Genomic DNA, 25,491 nt, shown 5'->3' with positions numbered 1-25,491 from the left:
TATTTTTATCATTACTATTATTATTAAAAGTATCGTTAGTATTAAAACTATCATTTTAACGAAAATTATCATTTTAATAGAAATGTCATTGTTACTATAAAATATCATTATTATTATTATTTTAAATAGAATTATTATTTTAAAGATAATATTAAAAATTTATCGTAAATATTAAAGTTATCATAATTAGAATTATCGTTTTATCATAATGTCATCTTAGTAATTATAAATATTGATATTTTTATAATAATAATTATTATTACAAAATAATACAACTTTTACTTACTATCATTATAGAAATTATTTTATCAAATAAATATGTGATACAAACATATTTTACTACGTGTAATAACTTACTTTAATAATACCTATCATATTATCTTTATGATATTAAATGAACCCTATAAATTTTATTACTTAATATATATAAAAGTATATTATATTATATAAATTTAATATAAAATTTTATTTATTAATAAATAAATTATATTATTTACTCTAATAAATCTTTTAAAAATATTTTAAAATATAAAACGACGATATTTAAACTATATATTAATCGTGTATAGATTTTTGGAAATTATTTTGAGTCAAATTTACTTTTGTTGACTTTTGCGTATTAGTCTCGAGCATTAGGATTGTGGTACACTATGACTTGACCTAATTTGTTAGACAAATATTGACCAACACATAATTATATATAATTAATTTAGGTTCGTGAATCCGAGGCCAACCTTGCATTTGTTCAATGACGTTATATGTATTTTTACTATGAAATATAGTATGGTGAGTTTCATTTGCCTTTTTTCCCTTTATATTTTTGGGACTGAGAATACATGCGCTTTTATAAATTTTTGACGAAATAGACACAAGTAATTGAAACTACATTCTATGGTTGAATTATCGAAATCGAATATGCCCCTTTTTATTAAAGTCTAGTAATCTAAGAATTAGGGAACATACACCCTAATTGACGCGAATCCTAAAGATAGATCTATTGGGCCTAACAAACCCCATCCAAAGTACCGGATGCTTTAGTACTTCGAAATTTATATCATGTCCTAAGGAGGATCCCGGAATGATAGGGGATATTCTTATATGTATCTAGTTAATGTCGGTTACCAGGTGTTCACCATATGAATGATTATTTTTGTCTCTATGCATGGGATGTATATTTAAGAGAACTGGAAATGAAATTCTTGTGGTCTATAAAAATGATGGAAATAAATGATTATGATAAACTAATGAACTCACCAACCTTTTGGTTGACACTTTAAAGCATGTTTATTCTCAGGTGTTAAAGAAATCTTCCGCTGTGCATCTGCTCATTTTAAAGATATTACTTGGAGTCTTTCATAGCATATTTCGAAGAACGTTGCATTCGAGTCATTGAGTTCATCAAAGATTATTATTAAATCAATTTATAGTTGGATAGTGGATATTATGAAATGGTATGCATGACAGTCAATTTTCGATGTAAAGAAAGTTTGTCTTTTAAAAACGAATGCAATGTTTGTAAAATGTATCATATAGAGGTCAAATACCTCGCAATGTAATCAACTATTGTGAATCGTTTATAATGTATATGAACTGGTCCTTTCAGGTTTCATACAGATAATTGACCACCCAAGTTGATCGGTGATTCACGAACGTTAAAACTTGTAAAAACTATATAATGACATATATATGGATATATATATAGTTAACATGATATTATGATAAGTAAACATATCATTAAGTATATTAACATTGAACTACATATGTAAAAACAAGACTACTAACTTAATGATTTTGAAACGAGACATATATGTAACGATTATCGTTGTAACGACATTTAATGTATATATATATCATATTAAGATATATTAATACATCATGATATCATGATAATGTAATAATTTAACATCTCATTTTATTTAATAAACAATGGGTTAACAACATTTAACAAGATCGTTAACCTAAAGGTTTCAAAACAACACTTACATGTAACGACTAACGATGACTTAACGAATCAGTTAAAATGTATATACATGTAGTGTTTTAATATGTATTCATACACTTTTGAAAGACTTCAAGACACTTATCAAAATACTTCTACTTAACAAAAATGTTTACAATTACATCCTCGTTCAGTTTCATCAACAATTCTACTCGTATGCACCCGTATTCGTACTCGTACAATACACAGTTTTTAGATGTATGTACTATTGGTATATACACTTCAATGATCAGCTATTAGTAGCCCATGTGAGTCACCTAACACATGTGGGAACCATCATTTGGCAACTAGCATAAAATATCTCATAAAATTACAAAAATATGAGTAATCATTCATGACTTATTTACATGAAAACAAAATTACATATCCTTTAGATCTAATCCATATACCAACGACCAAAAATACCTACAAACACTTTCATTCTTCAATTTTCTTCATCTAATTGATCTCTCTCAAGTTCCATTTTCAAGTTCTAAGTGTTCTTCATAAATTTCATAAGTATAGTTTCATAAAAATCAAGAATACTTCCAAGTTTGCAAGTCTACTTCTAAGCTTTCTAATCCATTCCAAGTAATCATCTAAGATCAAAGAACTTTTGTTATTTACAGTAGGTTATCTTTCTAATTCAAGGTAATATTCATATTCAAACTTTGATTCAATTTCTACAACTATAACAATCTTATTTCGAGTGAAAATCTTACTTGAACTGTTTTCGTGTCATGATTCTGCTTCAAGAACTTTCAAGCCATCCAAGGATCCTTTGAAGCTAGATCCATTTTTCTCATTTCCAGTAGCTTTATCCAGAAAACTTGAGGTAGTAATGATGTTCATAACATCATTCGATTCATACATATAAAGCTATCTTATTCGAAGGTTTAAACTTGTAATCACTAGAACATAGTTTAGTTAATTCTAAACTTGTTCGCAAACAAAAGTTAATCCTTCTAACTTGACTTTTAAAATCAACTAAACACATGTTCTATATCTATATGATATGCTAACTTAATGATTTAAAACCTGGAAACACGAAGAACACCGTAAAACCGGACATACGCCGTCGTAGTAACACCGCAGGCTGTTTTGGGTTAGTTAATTAAAAACTATGATAAACTTTGATTTAAAAGTTGTTCTTCTTGGAAAATGATTTTTCTTATGAAAATGAAACTATATCCAAAAATTATGGTTAAACTCAGAGTGAAAGTATGTTTTCCAAAATGGTCATCAAGATGTCGTTTTTTCGACAGAAATGACTACCTCTTTAGTAATTGACATGTAACTTAAATTTCCGACTATAAACCTATACTTTTTCTGTTTAGATTCTTAAATTAGAGTTCAATATAAAACCATAACAATTTGATTCACTCAAAACAGATTTAAAATGAAGAAGTTATGGGTAAAACAAGATTGAATATTTTTTGATTATTTTAGCTACGGGAAATGTTTAAACAAATCTATACAAATCATATCCTAGCTACCTTATATTGTATTATACATGTATTCTAATATATTATGTAATCTTGGGATACCATATACACGTATGCAAATGTTTTGACATATCATATCGACCCATGTATATATATTATTTAGAACAACCATAGACACTCTATATGCAGTAATGTGGGAGTTAGCTATACAGGGTTGAGGTTGATTCCAAAAATATATATACTTTGAGTTATGATCTAGCCTGAGACGTGTATACACTGGGTCGTGGATTGATTCAAGATAATATATATCGATTTATTTCTATACATCTAACTGTGGACAACTAGTTGTAGGTTACTAACGAGGACAGCTGACTTAATACACTCAAATCTTTAAAACATAATAAAAATGGTTGTAATTATAATTTTATCATACTTTGATATATATGTACATATTTGTATAGGTTCGTGAATCGATCCGTGGCCAAGTCTTATTTCCGAGGAAGGAAATATCTGTGAAAGTGAGTTATAGTCCCACTTTTAAAATCTAATATTTTTGGGATGAGAATACATGCAGGTTTTATAAATGATTTACAAAATAGACACAAGTACGTGAAACTACATTCTATGGTTGAATTATCAAAATCAAATATGCCCCTTTTTATTAAGTCTGGTAATCTAAGAATTAGGGAACAGACACCCTAATTGACGCGAATCCTAAAGATAGATCTATTGGGCCTAACAAACCTCATCCAAACTACCAGATGCTTTAGTACTTCGAAATTTATATCATATCCGAAGGGTGTCCCGAAATGATGGGGATATTCTTATATATGCATCTTGTTAATGTCGGTTACCAGGTGTTCACCATATGAATGATTTTTATCTCTATGTATGGGATGTGTATTGAAATATGAAATCTTGTGGTCTATTATTACGATTTGATATATATAGGTTAAACCTATAACTCACCAACATTTTTGTTGACGTTTTAAGCATGTTTATTCTCAGGTGATTATTAAGAGCTTCCGCTGTCACATACTTAAATAAGGACAAGATTTGGAGTCCATGCTTGTATGATATTGTGTAAAAACTGCATTCAAGAAACTTATTTCGTTGTAACATATTTGTATTGTAAACCATTATGTAATAGTCGTGTGAAAACAGGATATTTTAGATCATCATTATTTGATAATCTACGTAATCTTTTTAAACCTTTATTGATGAAATAAACGTTATGGTTTGTTTTAAAATGAATGCATTCTTTGAAAAAACGTCTCATATAGAGGTCAAAACCTCGCAACGAAATCAATTAATATGGAACGTTTTTAATCAATAAGAACGGGACATTTCAGTTGGTATCCGAGCGTTGGTCTTAGAGAACCAGAAAATTTGCATTAGTGTGTCTTATCGAGTTTGTTAGGATGCATTAGTGAGTCTGGACTTCGACCGTATTTTCTTTAAAAATGATTGCTTAACATTTTTGTTGGAAACTATATATTATTAACATGTAAATATTATGTGATATATTAATCTCTTAACATGTTTGATATTGTGTGATAGATGTCTACCTCTAGCACAAATCCCATTGACTCACCTAATAATAACGAAGAGTCGAATATATATTGGCAAGATTTACAAGTTCCTGAAGAACCGGAAGAAGAGGAAATGGAACCGGAAGAAGAGGAACCGGAAGAAGAGGAACCGGAAGAAGAGGAACCAGAAGAAGAGGAACCGGAAGAAGAAGAGGTTTCAGAGGGGGAATAGTAGGAACCACAGAAAACCGGTCAAATAAAAGAAAATCCTCAACCAATGGACCAAAGTTAATAATGGTCAATGGTGTTTTCGCTAAGGAAGCAAAATATTGGGAAAATTACCAATTTTTCGATGAATCAGATCCTGATGAGGATTCCGATGATGTTATATAAATTACCCCGACCCAATTTAATGAGGCAAAAGAAAATAATAAGGGAAAAGGCATCAAAATAGAGAAATCTGATTCCGACCCCGATGAACTTTATATGTACCATCAACACCCGTATTTTCAATATCGTGACAATAACCCGGGAACCTCTAAACCACCAGGTTTTTCTAAACCAATGTGGAAAATGATGACTCGTATTAGAGGAACATCATATATCCATAGAAGATTAGGAAAAAGAACCAAGTCCGAAGAAGAAGAAATCAGTGATTCAGATTAGAGGGGTGTGAGCATGTTGTGTATTATATGTATTGTACTGTGCTTGTACTTTTATGTTCTATGTAAAAATTGCTTGTATTGTTTGTTAATTATCTTTTACGAATCTAATCCTTATCTATTTTACAGTATAAAAACAAAATGGACGTTAAGGGTAGACAACCGAATATTTTAGAAGACCTACCAGAGGATATGATTGAGGAAATCTTGTCTAGAGTCAGTCAGAATTCATCAGCACATTTAGTTATGGCGAAATTAACTTGTCAAACATTTGAAAGACTTTCCGGAAATGCCTTAGTTTATAAAAGGCTTTTCTTTGATAGGTGGGGTATATCACATTGGGGAGACCGTAAGTTACGCCGTGTTTTCTTTAAAGCATTAAATACGGGGAACCCAAATGCAATTTTACGCTACGGATTAAGAACCTATTTTGACTCAACATATCCCAACATAGGATTTCGTGAATTAGAAAGAGCTTCTCACATGCAACATAAAGAAGCATGTTATGCTTACGGGTTAGTGACGTTCGCTTCTTACCAAAGTGAGAAAAATAATATCGGATTGCAACTTTTAAATAAAACCTTCCCACAAGTGACGGATTCAGTAGTTGGGGTGAGAAACAAGGTTTTTAGATTATTACGGGACTGTTGGACATTACGAAACCCTCGTCCTTTTGACGACATTACAACATGCTGCCTAGCCAATGGTCATAACGATTATTTTCCACAAGACCAAGGATGGGAAGTCGTCTTAGTAAAACCAGAATGCATGACTTGTTTCTGGACTTATGAATTACGTGTCTTTATTTCCTTTGCTGAACAACTTTCGTATTAACTAGATTTATCTTCAAAACTGTCCTGTATCATAGTGTACTATATTTCATGTCATATGTAATATAGCGAAGTTGTAAGTTTGAAGAATATTTGTATGTGATATATTATTATTCTCAATTTTTCATATGGAATTGTAGTAGTTGAATTGTATATTAGCTACTAAGTATGAACTTAACAGGTAGGTAGTATCCGAATTTAAACTTATAAAACGCTAATATGAAGAAAAAGCTTTTATAAATGAGTTCATATTATGCTACGAGATACTATTGACTACTCTTAATATTCTGTATGATTAAATTGTTTCATTTGACTATTTTGAAGGAAATGGCACCGACTACTCGACACACCTTGAATATAAGCGAAGAGGAATTTCGTGCCTTTCTTGCTTCAAACATAGCCGCAGTACAGGCCACGCTACATACCAACAATAACTCTGAATCTAGCAATACAGCTAACGGCGCAAGAAATCGTGTAGGATGCTCCTACAAGGAATTCACTGCCTGCAAACCTTCAGAATTTGATGGGACCGAAGGACCAATCAGATTGAAACGGTGGACCGAGAAAGTTGAATCGGTGTTTGCCATAAGTAAGTGTGCAGAAGGAGACAAAGTGAAGTACGCTACGCATACCTTCACAGGTATTGCGTTAACATGGTGGAATACCTATCTAGAGCAAGTGGGACAAGATGCTGCTTACGCGCTACCGTGGTCAGCATTCAAGCACTTGATGAACGAGAAGTACCGTCCCAGAACCAAGGTCAATAAGCTCAAGTCAGAACTTTGAGGGTTACGAACACAGGGATTCGATATTACTTCGTACAAAAGACGATTCACAGAATTGTGCCTATTGTGTCCGAGAGCGTTCGAAGATGAGGAAGAGAAGATCGACGCGTTTGTGAAAGGGTTACCGGAGAGAATCCAAGAAGATATAAGTTCACACGAACCTGCCTCCATACAAAAGGCATGTAGAATGGCTCATAAACTAGTGAACCAGATTGAGGGAAGAATTAAAGAACAGGCGGACGAAGAGGCCAACGTGAAGCTAGTCAAAAAAAAGTGAGAGGAAAACGGTGATAAGAGTCACCAAAACAACAACAACTATCTCAACAATCGCAACATCAATCGCAACTACAACAAACGGCACAACAACAACAACTACAACAATCATCCCAACAACAATAACAACCGCAACAGCAACAATAACAATCAGAAGCAGCTATGCCAAGGGTGTGAAAAGTATCACTCGGGGTTCTGCACCAAATTTTGCAACAAGTGTAAAAGAAATGGTCATAGCGCGGCGAAGTGTGAGGTCTACGGACCCGGGGTTAACAGAACGAAAGGAACAAATGGTGTCGGAACGAGTAATGGCGGAGCAAGTAGTGTCGGAGCAAGTTATGCCAATGTAGTTTGTTATAAATGTGAAAAACCGGGCCACATTATTAGAAATTTCCTGAACCAGGATAACACGAATGGACAAGGTCGCGGAAGAGTTTTCAATATTAATGCAGCAGAGGCACAGGAAGACCCGGAGCTTGTTACGGGTACGTTTCTTATTGACAATAAATCTGCTTACGTTTTATTTGATTCGGGTGCGGATAGAAGCTATATGAGTAGAGATTTTTGTGCTAAATTAAGTTGTCCATTGATGCCGTTGGATAGTAAATTTTTACTCGAATTAGCAAACGGTAAATTAATTTCAGCGGATTATATATGCCGGAATCGAGAAATTAAACTGGGTAGCGAAATATTTAAGATTGATTTGATACCAGTAGAGTTAGGGAGTTTTGATGTAATAGTTGGCATGGACTAGCTGAAGGAGATGAAAGCAGAGATCGTATGTTACAAAAATGCAATTCGCATTGTACGAGAAGAAGGAGAACCCTTAATGGTGTACGGAGAAAAGGGCAACACGAAGCTACATCTTATTAGTAATTTGAAGGCACAAAAACTAATAAGAAAATGTTGCTATGCTGTTCTAGCACACGTCGAGAAAGTACAAACTGAAGAAAAGAGCATCAATGATGTTCCCATCGCAAAAGAATTTCCCGATGTATTTATGAAAGAATTACCGGAATTACCTCCACATCGATCTGTTGAATTTCAAATAGATCTTGTACCAGGAGCTGCACCAACAGCTCGTGCTCCTTACAGACTCGCACCCAGCGAGATGAAAGAACTGCAAAGCCAACTACAAGAACTATTAGAACGTGGTTTCATTCGACCAAGCACATCACCATGGGGAGCTCCTGTTTTGTTTGTCAAGAAGAAGGATGGTACATTTAGGTTATGTATTGACTACAGAGAGTTGAATAAACTTACCATCAAAAATCGTTATCCACTGCCGTGAATTGACGACTTATTTGATCAACTACAAGGCTCGTCGGTTTATTCAAAAATCGATTTACATTCTGGATATCATCAAATGCGAGTAAAGGAGGATGATATTCCAAAAACTCTTTTTAGGACGCGTTATGGTCATTACGAGTTTATGGTTATGCCGTTTGGATTAACTAACGCACCAGCTGTGTTCATGGACCTTATGAACCGAGTGTGTGGGCCATATCTTGACAAGTTTGTCATTGTTTTCATCGATGACATACTTATTTACTCAAAGAATGATCAAGAGCACGAAGAACATTTGAGAAAAGTGCTAGAAGTATTGAGGAAAGAAAAACTGTACGCTAAGTTTTCAAAGTGTGCATTTTGGTTGGAAGAAGTTCAATTCCTCGGTCACATAGTGAACAAAGAAGGTATCCAGGTGGACTCAGCAAAGATCGAAATCGTTGAAAAGTGAGAAACCCCAAAAACTCCGAAGCATATACGTCAATTTTTAGGACTAGCTGGTTACTACAGAAGGTTCATCCAAGACTTTTCCAGAATTTGCAAAACCCTTGACTGCATTAACGCATAAAGGGAAGAAATTTGAATGGAAGGATGAACAAGAAAAAGCGTTTCAGTTATTGAAGAAAAAGCTAACTACGGCACCTATATTGTCATTGCCTGAAGGGAATGATGATTTTGTAATTTATTGTGACGCATCAAAGCAAGGTCTCGGTTGTGTATTAATGCAACTAACGAAGGTGATTGCTTATGCGTCTAGACAATTGAAGATTCACGAACAAAATTATACGACGCATGATTTGGAATTAGGCATGGTTGTTTTTGCATTAAAGACTTGAAGGCACTACTTATATGGGGTCAAAAGTATTATATATACCGACCACAAAAGTCTTCAAAACATATTTAATCAGAAACAACTGAATATGAGGCAGCGTAGGTGGATTGAATTGTTGAATGATTACAACTTTGAGATTCGTTACCACCCGGGTAAGGCAAATGTGGTAGCCGACGCCTTGAGCAGGAAGGACAGAGAACCCATTCGAGTAAAATCTATGAATATAATGATTCACAATAACCTTACTACTCAAATAAAGGAGGCGCAACAAGAAGTTTTAAAAGAGGGAAATTTAAAGGATGAAATACCCAAAGGATCGGAGAAGCATCTTAATATTCGGGAAGACGGAACCCGGTATAGGGCTGAAAGGATTTGGGTACCAAAATTTGGAGATATGAGAGAAATGGTACTTAGAGAAGCTCATAAAACCAGATACTCAATATATCCTGGAACGGGGAAGATGTACAAGGATCTCAAGAAACATTTTTGGTGGCCAGGTATGAAAGCCGATGTTTCTAAATACGTAGGGAATGTTTGACGTGTTCTAAGGTCAAAGCGGAGCATCAGAAACCATCAGGCCTACTTCAACAACCCGAAATCCCAGAATGGAAATGGGAAAACATTACCATGGATTTCATCACTAAATTGCCAAGGACTGCAAGTGGTTTTGATACTATTTGGGTAATAGTTGATCGTCTCACCAAATCAGCACACTTCCTGCCAATAAGAGAAGATGACAAGATGGAGAAGTTAGCACGACTGTATTTGAAGGAAGTCGTCTCCAGACATGGAATACCAATCTCTATTATCTCTGATAGGGATGGCAGATTTATTTCAAGATTCTGGCAGACATTACATCAAGCATTAGGAACTCGTCTAGACATGAGTACTGCCTATCATCCACAAACTGATGGGCAGAGCGAAAGGACGATACAAACGCTTGATGACATGCTACGAGCATGTGTTATTGATTTCGGAAACAGTTGGGATCGACATGTACCGTTAGCAGAATTTTCCTACAACAACAGCTACCATACAAGCATTGAGATGGCGCCGTTTGAAGCACTTTATGGTAGAAAGTGCAGGTCTCCAATTTATTGGAGTGAAGTGGGGGATAGACAGATTACGGGTCCGGAGATAATACAAGAAACTACCGAGAAGATCATCCAAATTAAACAACGGTTGAAAACTGCCCAAAGTCGACAAAAGAGCTACGCCGATATTAAAAGAAAAGATATAGAATTTGAAATTGGAGAGATGGTCATGCTTAAGGTTGCACCTTGGAAAGCCGTTGTTCGATTTGGTAAACGAGGGAAATTAAATCGAAGGTATATTGGACCATTCAAGATTATTGATCGTGTCGGACCCGTAGCTTACCGACTTGAGTTACCTCAACAACTCGCGGCTGTACATAACACTTTCCACGTCTTGAATTTGAAGAAATGTTTTACTAAAGAAGATCTCACTATTACGTTAGATGAAATCCAAATCAACGAAAAACTTCAATTCATCGAAGAACCCGTCAAAATAATGGATCGTGACGTTAAAAGACTTAAGCAAAACAAGATACCAATTGTTAAGGTTCGATGGAATGCTCGTAGAGGACCCGAGTTCACCTGGGAATGAGAAGATCAGATGAAGAAGAAATACCCGCATTTATTTCCAGAAGATACGTCAACACCTCCAACTGCTTAAAATTTCGGGACGAAATTTATTTAACGGGTAGGTACTGTAGTGACCCGAACTTTTCCATATTTATTTATATATTAAATGAAATTGTTATTTACATGATTAAGTGTTTCCAACATGTTAAGCAATCAAACTTGTTAAGACTTGATTAATTGTAATAGGTTTCATACAGACAATTGACCACCCAAGTTGACCGGTGATTCACGAACGTTAAAACTTGTAAAAACTATATGATGACATATATATGGATATATATATATATATATATATATATATATATATATATATATATATATATATATATATATATATATATATATATAGTTAACATGATATTATGATAAGTAAACATATCATTAAGTATATTAACATTGAACTACATATGTAAAAACAAGACTACTAACTTAATGATTTTGAAACGAGACATATATGTAACGATTATCGTTGTAACGACATTTAATGTATATATATCATATTAAGATATATTAATACATCATGATATCATGATAATGTAATAATTTAACATCTCATTTGATTTAATAAATAATGGGTTAACAACATTTAACAAGATCGTTAACCTAAAGGTTTCAAAACAACACTTACATGTAACGACTAACGATGACTTAACGACTCAGTTAAAATGTATATACATGTAGTTTTTTAATATGTATTCATACACTTTTGAAAGACTTCAAGAAACTTATCAAAATACTTCTACTTAACAAAAATGCTTACAATTACATCCTCGTTCAGTTTCATCAACAATTCTACTCGTATACACCCGTATTCGTACTCGTACAATACACAGATTTTAGATGTATGTACTATTGGTATATACACTCCAATGATCAGCTCCTAGCAGCCCATGTGAGTCACTTAACACATGTGGGAACCATCATTTGGCAACTAGCATGAAATATCTCATAAAATTACAAAAATATGAGTAATCATTCATGACTTATTTACATGAAAACAAAATTACATATCCTTTATATCTAATCCATATACCAACGACCAAAAACACCTACAAACACTTTCATTCTTCAATTTTCTTCATATAATTGATCTCTCTCAAGTTCTATCTTCAAGTTCTAAGTGTTCTTCATAAATTCCATAAGTATAGTTTCATAAAAATCAAGAATACTTCCAAGTTTGCAAGTCTACTTCCAAGTTTTCTAATCCATTCCAAGTAATCATCTAAGATCAAGTAACCTTTGTTATTTACAGTAGGTTATCTTTCTAATTCAATGTAATATTCATATTCAAACTTTGATTCAATTTCTACAACTATAACCATCTTATTTCGAGTGAAAATCTTACTTGAACTGTTTTCGTGTCATGATTCTGCTTCAAGAACTTTCAAGCCATCCAAGGATCCTTTGAAGCTAGATCCATTTTTCTCATTTCCACTAGCTTTATCCAGAAAACTTGAGGTAGTAATGATGTTCATAACATCATTCGATTCATACATATAAAGCTATCTTATTCGAAGGTTTAAACTTGTAATCACTAGAACATAGTTTAGTTAATTCTAAACTTGTTCGCAAACAAAAGTTAATCCTTCTAACATGACTTTTAAAATCAACTAAACACATGTTCTATATCTATATGATATTCTAACTTAATGATTTAAAACCTGGAAACACGAAGAACACCGTAAAACCGGACATACGCTGTCGTAGTAACACCGCGGGCTGTTTTGGGTTAGTTAATTAAAAACTATGATAAACTTTGATTTAAAAGTTGTTCTTCTGGGAAAATGATTTTTCTTATGAACATGAAACTATATCCAAAAATTATGGTTAAACTCAAAGTGAAAGTATGTTTTCCAAAATGGTCATCAAGATGTCGTTTTTTCGACGGAAATGGCTACCTCTTTAGTAATTGACATGTAACTTAAATTTCCCACTATAAACCTATAATTTTTCTGTTTAGATTCTTAAATTAGAGTTCAATATGAAACCATAGCAATTTGATTCACTCAAAACGGATTTAAAATGAAGAAGTTATGGGTAAAACAAGATTGGATATTTTTTGATTATTTTAGCTACTGGAAATGTTTAAACAAATCTATACAAATCATATCCTAGCTAACTTATATTGTATTATACATGTATTCTAATATATTATGTAATCTTGGGATACCATAGACACGTATGCAAATGTTTTGACATATCATATCGACCCATGTATATATATTATTTGGAACAACCATAGACACTCTATATGCAGTAATGTGGGAGTTAGCTATACAGGGTTGAGGTTGATTCCAAAAATATATATACTTTGAGTTGTGATCTAGCCTAAGACGTGTATACACTGGGTTGTGGATTGATTCAAGATAATATATATCGATTTATTTCTGTACATCTAACTGTGGATAACTAGTTGTAGGTTACTAACGAGGACAGCTGACATAATACATTCAAATCTTTAAAACATAATAAAAATGGTTGTAATTATAATTTTATCATACTTTGATATATATGTACATATTTGTATAGGTTCGTGAAACGATCTGTGGCCAAGTCTTATTTCCGAGGAAGGAAATATCTGTGAAAGTGAGTTATAGTCCCACTTTTAAAATATAATATTTTTGGGATGAGAATACATGCATGTTTTATAAATGATTTACAAAATAGACACAAGTACGTGAAACTACATTCTATGGTTGAATTATCAAAATCGAATATGCCCCTTTTTATTAAGTCTGGTAATCTAAGAATTAGGGAACATACACCCTAATTGACGCGAATCCTAAAGATAGATCTATTGGGCCTAACAAACCCCATCCAAAGTACCAGATGCTTTAGTACTTCGAAATTTATATCATATCCGAAGGGTGTCCTGAAATGATGGGGATATTCTTATATATGCATCTTGTTAATGTCGGTTACCAGGTGTTCACCATATGAATGATTTTTATCTCTATGTATGGGATGTGTATTGAAATATGAAATCTTGTGGTCTATTGTTACGATTTGATATATATAGGTTAAACCTATAACTCACCAACATTTTTGTTGACGTTTTAAGCATGTTTATTCTCAGGTGATTATTAAGAGCTTCCGCTGTCGCATACTTAAATAAGGACAAGATTTGGAGTCCATGCTTGTATGATATTGTGTAAAAACTGCATTTAAGAAACTTATTTCGTTGTAATATATTTGTATTGTAAACCATTATGTAATAGTCGTGTGAAAACAGGATATTTTGGATCATCATTATTTGATAATCTACGTAAAGCTTTTTAAACCTTTATTGATGAAATAAAGGTTATGGTTTGTTTTAAAATGAATGCATTCTTTGAAAAAACGTCTCATATAGAGGTCAAAACCTCGCAACGAAATCAATTAATATGGAACGTTTTTAATCAATAAGAACGGGACATTTCAACCATCACTATTACTTAATCAAGATAAATCAACAACTGATTAAAGATGGCTGCTGCTTTTCCTCGTAACTGTTTCGATCCTATAACCCCACCAACAACAGCTATTAAATTCTATTATTCCTATTCTAAACCGAAGTCACCTAAGAACCGTTGTATAATTTTTAAATGGACATTGGGCCAAGTTAAACATTATTGGATTGGGTTGTTATTGGGCCAAGATCCAACTATATTTTTTTATTAGCCTGATCAGGTTACGTTCTTTGTCTAAGTCACCTACTAACTGGATAATAAAGATTATGATGAATTATGATTCGGATATTTATGATATATAATACAACGATGATGATTAAGTTGATAAGTTTACGAGATTTATATTAATCTATGATGATGTGATAATGAAGTCACTACTCTATGAAAACAATTAGGTTGATGATGTTGGACAGTATTAGGTATATAATGATAACAAGTGATGATGGTGAGCATGATTATGGACGTAAGATGATGATGATGTGGTAATGAGAAGAGATGATGATGATAAAGGATGATGGTAATGACCTGTAATGAAAAATGATGATGATTCACGTTTGTTTTAGTGGAAGATAATGTTGATGTATGTTCGTGATAATGGTAATAGATGATGATGACGGATGATGAAAGAATGATGATGCTCGTGTGTTGATTATGATAATAATCGAAATAGATGTTAACGGTTAGATGATGATGATTGGGATTAGGTTTTGATAACAATGATAACGGGTTAGATGATAGTGAGGATTATAAAGCGATGGGTATAATAATCATGGTGATGATCATATTATGATGATGGTCGGGTTCATGATGGGTTATATAAATATAAATCTGAGTTTAATCAGAAAAGCGAGATCAGAGGAGTGGTTAAGGATGTTATCGGGTTAGCGGGACGTCGCGGGTTCAAACCCGGACTTGGACAATTTTTTTTAAGGACTACTTCTATGAGGTTCCTGAATCCGAGGCCAACCCAGCATTATTCAATGTCGTCATGTGTATTTTTACTACAAAATACAGTATAGTGAGTTTCATTTGCTCCATTTTTAAATGCTTTTGCAATATATTTTTGGGATTGAGAATAATGCGCTACTTTTATAACTGTTTTATGAAATAGACACAAGTACTTAAAAACATTCTACGATTGAGTTACGAGTACACCGGATATCACCCCTTTATAGTCTGGTAATCTAAGAATTAGGAAACCGAGCTCCTAATTGACGCGAATCCTAAAGATAGATCTATGGGCACTCACAAGCCCCAGTGAAAGAATTTGAACTGCTTTAGTACTTCAAAATAGGTATACAACCACCAGCTTTAAAAGATATGATCTGTTTGTGAGGTGTACACAACTATCATATTTAAAAGAGTGGCCTGTTTGTATGCTTTTGCATGACCGTGCGGAATGCCGGTATGCGGGGGATATTCTATATGCATCTTGTTAAGGTCGATTACCATGTGTTTATATATCGTATGAATGATTTTCCAGCAGTGAGCAGACCTGCACAGATTGTTTTCGAAATATGAGTATCTTGTGGTCTATTATACTATCGGAAATGATTATTGATGTTTTGAGAGGTGTACTAGGAAATAGTATTATTTTTTTGCAACGAAATACTATTAAATATGATACAATTTTACACAAGATATTTATTTATTTATAGAATGGATATACCTAAACCTTGCTACAACACTTATAGGCAGTGTACCTAATCGTACAGTAGTGTAGTTTTTAGTAAGTCCGGTTCGTTCCACAGGGAATCTTTTAAACAAGCTTAACACTATATTAGTTTTAAATTTATAAAAATACAAATATATATAAGTAATATTATTATTATAAAAAGGGGGTTTTTACCGTTTAATGACCGGTTTGTCGATTTTTAAAACTTTAGTCGCAGTTAAAACCTAATGTAAAATATTAAAAATAAATATTACTTAATTTAAAGCGTAAAGTAAATAACGATAATGAAATTGCGATAAATAAAAGTGCGATAAAATAAAATTGCGATAATTAAAAAGTGCGATAAAATAAAATTGCGATAATTAAAGAGTACGATAATTAAAAGTGCAATTAAATATAATGACAATAAATAAAAGTGTGATATTTAAAAGTGCAATTAAATATGAAATAAAAGAATTATGCTTATTTAAACTTCCATAATCATGATGTTTGACGTGTTGATTTTTAGTTTATTCTCATGAGTTAATTGTTCTTTGTCCTGGATTATTCGATATGTCCATACGGATTTGTCCATAATAGTCCATCAGTCATAAATATAAAGTGCGAAAGTCTTCGTCAAATTATTCTTATTCCCGAAGTCAAATATTCCAACTAATTGGGGATTCGAATTGTAACAAGGTCTTAATACTTTGTTTAATGAATACACCAGGTTATCGAATGCGTGTAAACCAAGGTTTTACTACTTTGTTAACAATTACACCAATTACCCTTGAATGTAATCCACCCCTGTTTCAACAAGTCTATTAACTATTAATCCAGTTCCGTGTCCGAAAAATGAACAATTATTGGTATTTATAGATATCCCGCCCACCGTGCCCAGTCAAGCGTATGTGGTTATATATAAATACGTCAAATTATAAGTCTATATATTAAATTAATGAGGTATCATTTTAGTTAATATAAAAACCCATTAATAGCCCATATGCTAATTTCCACAAGTGTCGTTCTTTTGTCCAACCCTCAATTATGGTACAAAGCCCAATTACCCAATTTTAATATTTAGTCTAACATCATGATTACTTCAGCATTAAATAAGCATAATAATAACTTAGCTACGAGACATTAATTTAAAAATAACATTAACCATAACTTACAGTGATTAAAAATAGCGTAGCATTACACGGACAGAAATTCGACTTACATCCTTACAACATTCGCTAACATACCCTTATTATTAGAATTTAAAATTAAAATTAAAATTATAATATAGATATAAATATATTTACGTATAGATAGAGAGATGGATATCTGATATATATATATATTGAACCAAAACATGCGAATTTATAGCAATATGGCCAGTCACCTACCACCATGCGATCGCATGGAATTAAAGCTTCCAGGCCATGCGATCACATGGCCTCTTTTTCCAGCTCACATGAGTTTGTTTCTTTGTATGCCGACGGTTTAATATATAAATATAATATATAAATAATTATAAGAATTATTTAAATATTATATTATATTTATGTGCATAGTTGACTTGTAATTTTTAGTCCGTTGCGTCGAGCGTTGAGAGTTGACTTTGGTCCCGGTTCCGGATTTTCGAACGTCCTTGCGTATAATTTAATATCTTGCACTTTGCATTTTGCGTCTTGTACTCTTGTAATTTTGAGACGTTTCTTATCAATAATTGGAACCACTTTGATTGTATTTTATACTTTTGAGCTTTTTGATCGTTTGCGTCTTCAATTCGTCGAATCTGTATTTTATCTTCACCTTTTATTATTTAAACGAATATTACTTGTAAATAGAACTATTGCAACTAAAAGCTTGTCTTTCTTGAGGGATAATGCTATGAAATATATGTTCGTTTTTAGCATTATCAAATATTCCCACACTTGAGCGTTGCTTGTCCTCAAGCAATATAGTCTTGAAATAAAAATACTAGAATCACTTCTTTATTCTTCACACTTTGTACATCAGTGATTTCTATACGGCGGTATAAACAATGGTAGTAACGATGTGGTTTACAGTCCCACATGACTATGAAAATTTAGATCCATTAAGGAAATTGGATCTTTATGAAAACATTTGATCTTTTGAAAATTAAATCTAGCTTTTACCCTAGATAAGTTTTCCGGAATAACCCTTCACCGGTGTTTGCAAATTGTTTTTGTGGGTTTGGTGGGTTTCAGATTTGAAAACTTTAGCTCAAAACTTGCGGTTTTGTGTCACCCACTTGCTAACCTTGTATTGGGAAAGCAACACGTCCAGTATACTTGCTCCGTATATTATCTTTCGGTAAACTACCGTCCGGTTGTAAAGGAAAGCATTGAACAAGCAACTGTTAAGGCAATGTCCCCTGACATGCTTTTAATTATGGTCTATAAAGTGTCGGATGCAATTACTATCCTTTGTAGGAGCAATAGTAAAGCTCACCCTTATAATTTTCCGGTCTGGCACAAGGTCCTGTCTTCGACCATGCTATGCAACCACCGTTCTTATGGTTGACACCCGATTTGGTTCAGGTAACCTAATGAATTCCAGGTGAATCCCTAGGATTTTACGTTCAATGGTAATGAACGCATTGAAAATAGGGTTTTCAGAAAACAAATCGGTTTGTAATTTTGATCAAAATATTTTCTCATTCAAGCTCGAGTTTAGATATCATCGAATTCCATGAGTTTGTAATTCTCAATCTTTAAGATCAATCTCTAGGATTGAGTAATATCAGGCTTAAAAGCTGATTTTTGATTTTTAAGGAGATTATCCTTTCTGGGGATCTGATTCATTAGTCTTATCCAGCTAATTTGCACGGCGTCCTTCCCATTTTACGAGACAGATCCTCTCATGGTTAGGATAAGTCTGACCACTTGGCGACCCTGTTTGATGCTGAGGTCCGTGGATTTCCTGCTGATTTTAGAGATGACTTTTCTAGATTTTTCGTCAACCTACATCTGGTCTGGACGACAACTTCATGACCTAAATCGAGAAGCGCGTTTCTTTTTTGGAAGACTTTACTTTCTTTTAATGATGGAATTGATTCATCGTGTAGATCCATCTTTTCTTTCAAATATATTATAGTAAATTGGGTAAAACTGTTTAGATTAGTCCAAAGCAAAAGTATGTTCAGTTATTTGTACAAAAATATGTGATATATGTTTTAAATAACTTGGTAAATTTTCCCACACTTGGCTTTTATTTTCCTTTTTATTGTCATCTATTACATTTTAAATGAATTCTAACATTTTAGTTTGTTTCTCAATTTATGTCCTTTCCGAGGTAACAATAATTTCGGTGTTAACACCTTGTTTTATCGTTCATAAATATGTATAAACATGATTTTGAGTTCATTTAATTAAAAATTTTACTAGAATTGGGTAGTCAGTATATAAGACTAGGGCTGTTCTTTATTATCAGAGAGCACTAGATTTTAATACAACTACTATGTTACTAGTATTTCTAATGGTAACCAAGTGTACAAGTCAAAAAATTTTAAAATTCCGAAAGAATTTAACCCCTTCCCACACTTAAGATCTTGCAATGCCCTCATTTGCAAGAAATCAGTAACAATTTAAATTATTGAGGGTGATTAGCGTAGATAAATGATTAAATTTTACCAAAGTTTCCAAACATATTGTCGTTTGTTTGTTGAATGATAAATGGTGCATATCATTTGTTCATTCCATCTTGTTGTTACATCACATTTGTTTTTTGTTTTGTCATCAAAAGTACTAGCTTTTGCTGAACTTAATGCCAGTCTTTATATGCCAGTCTTTAATCTATTTTGTCGTTAAAACTTATAAAACATATAATTAATAAAATTTTAAAAATTTGTTTCTTTTTAGGATGAGGGCGTTTCGGATCGATGTCCTAGTCCGTCCCTCAACAAAATTTTAAAATTTGTCAATTCAAAGCGCTTGTTTTAAAAGTAAAGATTTTTGGGTTTTTTAAATGTTTTTGGCATACTTTAATTCAATAAGATTAAAAATAATGATAATAAAAGTTCTCGTCCCTCCCTTGGGTAGAGCAATTTCGGTTCAACGACCTAGTCTTCAACTCACGACGAATTTTAAATATCAAATTTTGACTTAGCGAAATAAAGTAATTTTTTTTTGTTTTTAAATTTACACCAAACTTAAATTATATTTTTATTTTTATACATACAAACTTATATTAAAAATATTAATTTTTCAAATATTTACAATTTTAAATATATTGATTTAAAAAGTTTACAATATTATTTTAATATTAATTTTAAAAACAAAGTAAAAATAAAATTAAAAATCTTTTTGGTCTTTTATCCCACTTTAATCAATCAAATATTATCAAAAATATACGCCCCTCTTTTCGGTAAAGTAATTTCGGTTTCATAACCTAGTTTAACTCATGACGAATTTTTGAAATATTTTGGGTTGATTGATTAAAGATATTTATACCTTAAGAATAAACGGTAAATTTCGCAGTGATGTAATAAATTTTTGTATGATATCAATAATTTCGGTCGCAAGACCTAATTTTATTGAATACCAATTTAATACTTTATAGCGAACAATTTAGCGTTTATTATCAAAAGGTTAAAAATAAAAATAAAAATGAAAACTGTACATACTTACCTGTGAGATAGTATTCTTAGTGATATGCTTTAGCCCACTCATAAGATAGTCGGACTAATTGATTTTCCATAACTACATAGGCGTAACCTCGAGCATTCAACGTTTTTTCTTCTAAACATATGAACGGTCCATCTCTGCATAAAGTAACAAATTCGGTGTTTGAATAGGTTTGATTATTTGAACATTTACCTTCGTGTGACATTTTCCGCATTTGTGACATCTTTCAAGGTGTCGTGCTCTTCTTTTCGCTGCGGATTTTGATTTTCCTTTACCAAATTGTAACTTATTATTTTCTTTCCTGGATTCTTTTCTTACTCCGTCCAATTTACCTCTGATTAATGATACTATTTCACTTGGAAGGGTGTCATTATTACGTTTAGTGATCAAAGCATGTAGCATTAGACCATGGTTTAATTCACAGGAAGTCTTCATCTCGTAAAACCTAAAAAAAATAAAAATTCAGAATGGGGGGAGAAGACTAGTTCTTTAGTGTCTGCTAGGGAAAGACCATTCGGGTTCCATTTTCGAGAACTACACGAAAACAGAAAATCTAACTCTAACAGAAATACATATTACCCTAAAAAGATTCGAACCTCCCCACACTTAGTTAGATGTGGTGTTGAAATTGTGATTAACTTCGTTGTCAACTTCCATCGGACCATGTATGTAATGTTTAACTCTGTGACCATTAACTTCAAATTCAATCCCATTTGAATTTATTAATTCTATTGTTCCGTATGGGAAAACTCTTTTGACTATAAATGGTCCAGACCATCTTGATTTCAATTTTCCAGGAATTAGCTTGAATCATGAATTGAAAAGAAGAACTCTGTCTCCTTATTTAAATTCTTTTGAACTTCTGATTCTTTTATCATGCCATTTCTTCGTTCTTTCTTTATAGATTAACGAATTTTCATATGCTTCATGTCTTAATTCTTCTAATTCGTTTAGTTGACTTAATCTTATACGTCCGGCTTCATGTAAATCAAGATTACATGTCTTCAAAGCCCAAAATGCTTTTTGTTCAATTTCTACTGGAAGATGACATGATTTTTCGTAAACGAGTTTAAAAGGTGTGGTTCCAATTGGAGTTTTGTAGGCTGTTCTAAAAGCCCAGAGTGCATCCTCCAATTTCATGGACCATTCCTTCGGATTTGATCCTACGGTTTTCTCTAGAATACGTTTTAAAGCTCGGTTGGTATTTTCAACTTGTCCACTTGTTTGTGGATGATAAGCAGTGGAGATTTTATGAGTTACTCCATATATTTTGAGAACTTTCTCAAGTTGATTATTACAAAAATGAGTACCCCGATCACTTATTAAAGATTTCGGTGTTCCAAACCTTGCATAAAGACGTTTTAAAAATGTGACTACAACTCGTGCATCGTTAGTCGGGAGAGCTTGTGCTTCCACCCATTTAGATACATAATCAATGGCAACAAGAATGTAGAGATTATTATAAGATTTTGGAAATGGACCCATAAAGTCAATACCTCAAATGTCAAATACTTCACATACTTGAATGACATTTTATGGCATTTCATCACGTTAACTTATTTTTTCGGCCCTTTGACAAGCATCACAGGATTTGCAAAGAAGGTGTGCGTCTTTGTAAATTGTAGGCCAATAGAATCCAGCATCGTAAACTTTTCTTGCTGTGAGTTGAGGTCCATAATGCCCTCCTGTTGGTCCTGTGTGACAATGGTTTAAAATTTAACTAGCTTCATCTCCGAATACACATTGGCGTAATATTCCATCGGGACAACTTTTAAACAAATGTGGATCTTCCCAGAAATAGTGTTTTATGTCACTAAAGAATTTCTTTCGTTTTTGGTACGATAATCCTTTTTCAAGGAATCCACTTACTAAGTAGTTTGCATAGTCTGCAAACCATGGAATTTCATTATAATCTATCTTCAATAGATATTCATCAGGAAAGTTGTCTTGTATGGCCGATTCATTTAGAACTTCTAATTCGGGATTTTCAAGACGAGAAAGATGATCAGCGTCGAGATTTTCTGCTCCCTTTTTATCTCGGATTTCAATATCGAACTCTTGTAAGAGTAAGATCCAACGGATTAATCTTGGTTTGGCATCTTGTTTTGAAAATAGGTATCTAAGAGCAGAATGGTCGGTATAGACCACCGTTTTAGCTAGAACGAGATATGAACGAAATTTGTCAAAAGCAAAGACAATAGCAAGGAGTTCTTTTTCAGTAGCATAATATATAGGTTGAAATCGTTTTTCAATCCTTTGTCCTAAAACGGCTCCCATTGCAAAATCACTTGCATCGCACATTAGTTCGAATGGTAGATTCCAATTTGGAGTTATCATGATCGGCGCATTAGTGAGTTTCTCTTTAAGTATATTAAAAGATTTGATGCATTCATTTGAAAATATGAATGGAGCATCCTTTTCTAGGAGTTTATTCATAGGAGTGGCAATTTTAGAAAAATCTTTTATGAGACGTCGGTAAAACCGACATGCCCTAGAAAACTCCTAACTCCTCTAACATTGGTGGGATGTGGAAGTTTAGCAATTACATCTACTTTAGCTCTATCCACTTCAATTCCTTCCTTTGAAATGTTATGACCAAGAACGATGCCTTCTTTAACCATGAAATGGCATTTCTCCCAATTAAGAACTAGATTTGATTGTTCGCATCTAATAAGCATTCGTTCAACATTAACTAGACATGATTCAAATGTATCACTGAAGACTGAAAAGTCATCCATGAAAACTTCCATGCATTCTTCTATCATGTCGTGAAAAATCGGCATCATACACCTTTGAAAGGTTGCAGGGGCGTTGCAAAGTCCAAATGGCATGCGTTTGTAAGCAAAAGTACCATAAGGGCACGTGAACGTGGTTTTCTCTTGGTCCTCAGGTGCTATTGGAATTTGAAAATATCCGGAAAAACCATCAAGAAAACAATAGTAACTATTTCCGGCTAATCTTTCCAACATTTGATCAATAAAAGGTAAGGGAAAGTGATCTTTTCTAGTGGCGTCATTTAATTTTCTATAATCAATACAAACACGCCATCCTGTTACAGTCCTAGTAGGAATAAGCTCATTTTTCTCATTTGTGATGACAGTCATGCCACCCCTCTTAGGTACGCATTGAACTGGGCTTACCCATGGACTATCAGAGATTGGATATATTATACCTGCATCCAGCAGTTTAATAATTTCTTTCTTAACAACATCTTGCATATTAGGATTTAGTCTTCGTTGGCGTTGCACATACATTTTATGACCTTCTTCCATAAGGATTTTATGTGTGCAATACGAAGGACTTATTCCTTTAATATCATGAATTTTTCATGCAATGGCTGGTTTATGAGCTTTTAGCACAGAAATGAGTTGTGATTTTTCATTTTCAGTAAGAGAAGACGATATTATTACAGGTAATTCAGACTCACCATGTAAATAAGCGTATTCCAAATGGTTTGGAAGTGGCTTTAACTCTAATGTTGGTGGTTCTTCTATCGATGATTTGTATCGATATCTGTCTTCTTCTTTTAGCATTTGAATTTCTTCTGTTGTTGGTTCATATCCATTAGCCATAAGTGTAGCTAACATTTCAGTTTCATCAATTGGTTCAGTTCCTTCTCCTAAAGAACATTCTCCTGTTCCTTGTAATTCTGGAAATTCTCTTAACAACTCTGCATGTGATTCTATAGTTTGAATATAATAACATGTATCATCTGCAGATTGCGGTTGTTGCATAGCTTTATCCACTGAAAAGGTAACACTCTCGTCCTCTATACTTAGGGTCAGTTTCTTACCGAACACGTCTATCATTGCTTTAGCCGTGTTTAAGAATGGTCTTCCTAATATGAGAGGAACTTGAGAATCTTCTTCCATGTCCAGAATAACAAAATCTACTGGAAATACTAAAGTACCAACTTTAAATAACATGTTCTCCATTATCCCTCTAGGATATTTTACTGATCGATCAGCTAGTTGTATACTTATTCGTGTTGGTTTCAATTCTCCAAGGTCTAGTTTAGCGTATAGTGAATACGGCATTAATTTTATACTAGCACCTAAGTCTGCCAATGCTTCTATTGAACTAAGACTACCCAGAAAACATGGAATTGTGAAACTTCCTGGATCTGATAATTTTTCTGGTATCTTATTCAACAGCACTGCAGAACAATTAGCATTCATAGTAACAGCCGAGAGTTCTTCCATTTTCTTTCTATTTATGATCAAATCTTTCAAAAATTTAGCATATCTAGGCATTCCTGAAATCACATCAATGAAAGGAAGATGTACATTTATCTGTTTAAACATATCCAAGAATTTGGATTGCTCGGCTTCAAGTATCTCTTTTCTCATTTTACTCGGGTAAGAAAGTGGTGGTTGGTATGGTTTAACATAAGGTTTTGCCTTAACTGTGTTATCTTCATTAACCTTTTCAACTACCGGTTCTTTTTCCTTATCTTGTCCAGT

The sequence above is a fragment of the Rutidosis leptorrhynchoides genome, chromosome 6, assembly GCF_046630445.1.
Source record: "Rutidosis leptorrhynchoides isolate AG116_Rl617_1_P2 chromosome 6, CSIRO_AGI_Rlap_v1, whole genome shotgun sequence".
In the NCBI taxonomy this organism is placed as follows: Eukaryota; Viridiplantae; Streptophyta; class Magnoliopsida; order Asterales; family Asteraceae; genus Rutidosis; species Rutidosis leptorrhynchoides.
Note: the sequence above shows the minus strand (reverse complement) of the source record.